We start from the raw sequence: 5,680 nt of genomic DNA on the forward strand, positions 1-5,680 counted from the left end.
AGCGCTAAGTAAAATAGTATCCTCAGAATGAAAATCTGGGTCTAATTCTTTTTTTACGTCACTTTCCCTGGAATCTTCATGATATTGATGGGCGGACATTTTTTTATGTCAACCAATGACAAGATTGTTTGTCTGTGGGTTTCCTGTTGTCTGGTGATCTGTTACTATCACTATCGATTTTTGTCATGTTGATACCGGTATTTGTTAGTAATTTTCAGGCAAAGTCTACTCGAAATAGACGAGATGTGGGTGGCAGAACAAAGGCATTTTTATGCAATTGATTCGTTTTCTTGCATTTTTTAATAATAATGCATCTAGGATATTTCTATAATGTTTATTTATAAGGGCGAGGTAAAATAATGTTCTCAAAATGCAAATCTGGACCTAATTCTCTTTTGTCGTCACTTTCCCTGCGATCATTATTTTACTCCGTGCTTATAAATAAACATTATAGAAGTATCCTAGACGCATTATTATTAAAACATCTTGAAAGAAAACGAATCAATTGCATGAAAAATGACTCCGACATTTTAGTATACGCAGTCTCTACAAGATACATCCCTCGACGGAGGCGAAAAGGACGACCGCAGAATTCATGGTTTGGGCAAATTTATCGAAATTGTCGAAGAAACTGTAGGGAATGGCGCCTACATGTAAGTGAAGCAACATGTTCCCTGATATTTGAATCTTATTTTCATTAGTCTTGCACTACATTGTTCGTATCTTCCTAGTTTATTCAAACTTATAGTGGTTCCTTTATTTCACGTTCCTTCCTTTTCAGTAAAAATATATATTGGTTATACTTCTCTTATCAACGTATCATGTCTTTTTAGTACTCTTATCACTCCCTTATTTAGATTTTCTTTTTGTTTATCCATAATTTTTCTTAACTTTTCTGTCCTTGTTTTTTTTTTATTGTTTTCTTCATTATTTTGTTTCACACTGTCCTCCAGCTTGATCACGTCCTCATTCAATGTTGTAATCCTTCTTTAATTCTTCTAAATCTAATTCAAATTATTCTCTCGTAAACTATTCTTATTTCAATTTACCTATTATTTTTCTATTGTCCTTTGATTATCAGTATATTATCAATAGATTTCTTCATTAGTTTTCATTACCTCTTCTACTACTATTTTTCTCAGTACTTCAATGTATTCATTCTAGTTTATCTTTGTCCAACATTTCCCAGTTCTAATAGTAATTTTCCAAAATCGTCGTCCTGCACCTCTCCGTCATCAACAACCGATTTGGATTCTTCCGTTGTCTCCATATTTGTAACAAATTTCTCACTTACCTTTTGTTATCTCTTTGTAAATTTCTTTTCTCCGTTGTATGATAAACTTTTTCTATATTGTTATCATTGATATATTGTGATTTTCGCCAATTAGCACTTTTAACAATCATACACGACACCGTATTACTTACTGCCACTTTCGTCAAAAAACGTACCATTTCACGGGACCTGTGTTGCCCCCCCCTCCCCCTATATCTAGCCCGACACTGAACTATCTTTATGTAAAATATAATTCCTTACCAATCCCGGCTCTTGTATGAAGGCTATGTACTCTTGATAAGGTCCTAAGTATGACTGAAGTTAGTTTTGCTTTCGTACGCTCACGCGTGTATGTGATTTATGGTCTTGGATCTGTGATAAATATTTATCACTCTTGTTGGTAAGATCTACATATGCCGTTCGGAGGGGAGGGGGTGATAGGAGATGGGATTGGGAGAGACTATTTCATTGCGGCAGTGTTAGGGATTATTTTGGGTTTTGGAGTTTTGTGGCCGGTGGCCGTGGGAGAGTTTGTACACATGTGAAAATGTGATTTCCGTTAGGTAAGACGGGATGCTATGTCTGAATTTATATGTGGTTCGAGGTGATTATATTTTGGGAAGAACACTAGTTTCTTGAAGGAATGTGTATTTAGTATTTCGTTGCTAATAAATGGCGTTTCCATCATAGGGTATAGTATACAGTAGGTAAGGTAAAATATATTGAGACAGTAACCGAATGGAGGGGTAGTAGTTAACAGTTATAATTTATCTATTATAATTTTATTTGTTTATATTGTTCATATATTTTTGTATATTTTTGAATATTAGTGGAAAATATTAGAGGTGTTGGTTCTCCTACAATGTGATGCAATAAAATAGTTGTCTGAGGAAGGTGAGAAAAGAGGATGCGAGAAGGTAAGTGGGTGCGGCACAGTAAATGTGTGATATGCTATGAGTATCACAAGGGCAGGTGAAAGTGTCATTTGACAGAACGCCATGGGCAAGACAAAAAGGTAATGATCTAAATACATCGATTCTGTTTCAAAGCAACTGTTGGTGGGAAGAATCATGGTTGTGCATATGGCTTGATCATCTTTAACTGATTTGCCAGGTGTTCATTCCTGCAATTATGCCACGAGTCTTGCGGTGTGGACTGCAGGGTGGCACAGAAGTCTTTAACAAGTAGAGTGAAAGCACCGAAATGAGTCAATGCTGCATCCTGAGCTGCATTGTTGCCTCGTTCCTCGGCGGGGATGCCAACATGAAATGACACTAGTAAAAGGAGGTAGATTTGAAGAGAAAGCTTGGATGATTCACGAGTGTGTTTGGTAGATCAATGGGTGACAGGAATGGGGAGGGAAAAGAACCTTCAAAGAGCTGATTCAGAGACGATTGCAGAGCCCTAACATGCTTAGGTGCCGCCATGGGCAAATTTCTCAGTGATACCCCCCCCCCCGACTTCCCATTTCCACAATTCCTTACTGCCTATTATAGCTATTGGCTTGCAAAATAATTAAATAACTTTAAAAAAATTATTCAATGTCCATATTGCTGAAAGGAGAAGGGGAAAATATTTCATATTCTGTTGATTCTAACGCAAAATTCGTATATTACAGTAAGATATTCAGGGCTTCTTTGACTTTTATTTATTTTTTTATCATAATAATTTTGTCAGCCTTGTGGGCGGCATGTCCAGACTAGATTTGCTGCCCCCCTAAATGTCCTGCCCCAGGGCATATGCACACCTTTACCATGTGAGGGTCATGGATGATTGTGTATGGTGAGGTCGGGTGGTGTGGTGAAAAAGGTGCAACATGGCAGGAATAGCAAAAATGTTGATGGTAAAGATTGAAGTGAAGGGGTGGGTAGGATCTACATTCAGTGTCTGTGGGAAATATTGATGCAGTCAGAGCGGTAGCCATCTGTGTGGGTTTTCATGGCAGGTGTATGAAAAGATAAGTGGGAGATATGCTGGATAACGTCCATTGGTAATTAAATTCTCTGCATGTGGGTTAAAGCAAACCAGAGGCACACAAGGGGAAAACAAGATTCCTAGGTAGGTGTTGTGACTGAAGGGTGTTGTTGGTTATTTATAGCATAGCTAACAATGACAAGGAGTAAACTTTTCCCAATTGGGACGAGTTCTCGACAGTTCCATTGCAGAAATGGATGTATTGATGTTTGGGTTGCTGGGATACACTTGTGGATATGGGCTACATGTTAGTTGGGTTGATGGAGGGGATGGATCATTGTTATTGGGGATATCTCAATGTGTATGAGTGTTGATGGGTTGTGTTTTGGGAAAAGGGGTACTGTTGATGAGGTAGGTGGATCTTGGCAAGGAGAATTGAGGTGTTGTGGTGGGGTGGATATGTCCATATTTCAGGGAAGAGATATTTTTGAAGGTTTGGGGAAGGAGCCGGGTGGGGTGGTGGATTCTGGAGATAAGGAAGCTTGAAGTTGACCAGTAATCATTCATTCCTGTTGGGTCTGGGGATACTGGGTCTAAGGGACTAGGGAAAGTGCGTGTTATTGGGCCATACAGGTCTGATTTATTTCTAGTGGTGGTGTGGGGTGCACTTTTATGGATCTGGGGCATGGGGTTGGTATTGGAATGGGGTAGGTTTTGGCTTAGACCTCAATGTTCTGAAGCAGCACAAGTTCCCTAAAACATTCTGCCCATCTTTCCCTTACTGCCTCCTCTTCCTTTCTCTCTCCATCTGCACCTTTTACTTTTTCTTCTCTATTTGATTTGCCTTTCCTTTCTTCTAAAATGTTTTTTACTTTCAAAATTTTGCCATACTCCACCCCCATTTTACATCTAGTCTCCATTTTGCCTCCTTGATCTTGTTTTCCTTCTCTTCTTTTTTCTTTGTATCTCTCATCCAATTTTGCAACCAGTCCATGAAAGCTCACTTCTCTTCAACAACCTTATTCACTATATCATCCCACCACTCACTACCCTTCCTACTATTCCCTCCCATCCTCCTTGTTCCACACACTGTCTTTGCACACCTTGTTACTCCCTCTTTGAAACACCCCCATCCCTCCTTTTCCTTCTCATTTAAAGTCTACTCTAAGCACCTCCTTACCTTTTGTCCTTTTCCTTTCTCCATCTATCCTCCACTGTTAACTTATCTTTCACCAAAGAATCTAATATTCCCCCACTCTTTCCCCGAAGAACATGGATATCCAAAACTCTTCCTACTATTCTCCTGGTTACTACTACATAGTCCTTTAAAGCCTAATCAACCATCTTTCTATCCACCACACTTTCCAATGTGTACTAATGCATAACTTTTTTCCTAAACATTGTTAGCTATCAACTCTCTAAACACATCACCATCAACTCTCCACTACGATTTTTACCTGGCATTCCATGCCCCAACCACTCTGTCTACTGGTTCATCCCCTACTCTAGCATTGAGATCTTCCAATACCACTACATTGACATTTCTCCCAAAACTCTATGCACTCATAAATCTATCCAAAAAGCTTCCCTTTCCTCACTACCAGGCCCATATGCACTTACAAAGACCCACACCTCCCTTCCCAGTTTCACCTTTATCCTTGAAGAAACCTTCCACTCCACCACACAGTTACCTATCTCTTTGTTTACTAGTATAGCCACCCCTCCCCTCCCTTTCAACTTAGTTTCACTCTATCCCAACACATCCATCTTCCTTCTCGGACATTTTGCCTATCTCTACCCTTCTACTCTAATTTGTACCACACCTACATACATTAAAAGATCCAGTCCTTAAGGTTCTGTTTGGAAACTCCTCCTTGATCCTCTTATGCATTCACTTGTAGAAATTTATCCTTTTGGGCTACAGAGCAGGATGCCTAATCCAATCCTGTCCCATTTTTGTTATCTTTTATGACCCAAGTGGGAAAAATCTGTGGCTGTATTCTTTCCTCCCCTACCACATACTACTTGATTGTTCAGTTTACAATGCCCAATAACCACCTACTTTGGCACTTATTCCCCCACACAAAAATTACTACATATATCCTGGGGGGCAGATAACTTACCTTTATTGCTTCCCCACAATTTCCTACTAAATACAAGGCTTTTAACTAAACTACCCTCAGGTATCTTAACCAATATACAATAACACACAACAGCAGTGTGAAATTGTCCGCAAGGATAGGATGTTGGTATACTTACAGTCCACAACAACAATAGTCCAAAATTTCTTCTCAGAGAGATCTGTGGAAAGGCCTGAAGACCATTACCACTGTAGGACTGTGTGTTTCTCTACTCTCTAAAACTTGAGGCAATACCAATCATTATCAAAGGATTAGCCAATAACATTTGAAGCTCCTCAGTCTCAGGACTGCCCCTTGGCTAGATACAGCTATTTTTGGTCTTGGCAGGAATGCAAGGTAAATAAAAACCAGA

The sequence above is a fragment of the Oratosquilla oratoria genome, chromosome 23, assembly GCF_046742065.1.
Source record: "Oratosquilla oratoria isolate Oo_2021 chromosome 23, ASM4674206v1, whole genome shotgun sequence".
NCBI classification, from domain to species: Eukaryota; Metazoa; Arthropoda; class Malacostraca; order Stomatopoda; family Squillidae; genus Oratosquilla; species Oratosquilla oratoria.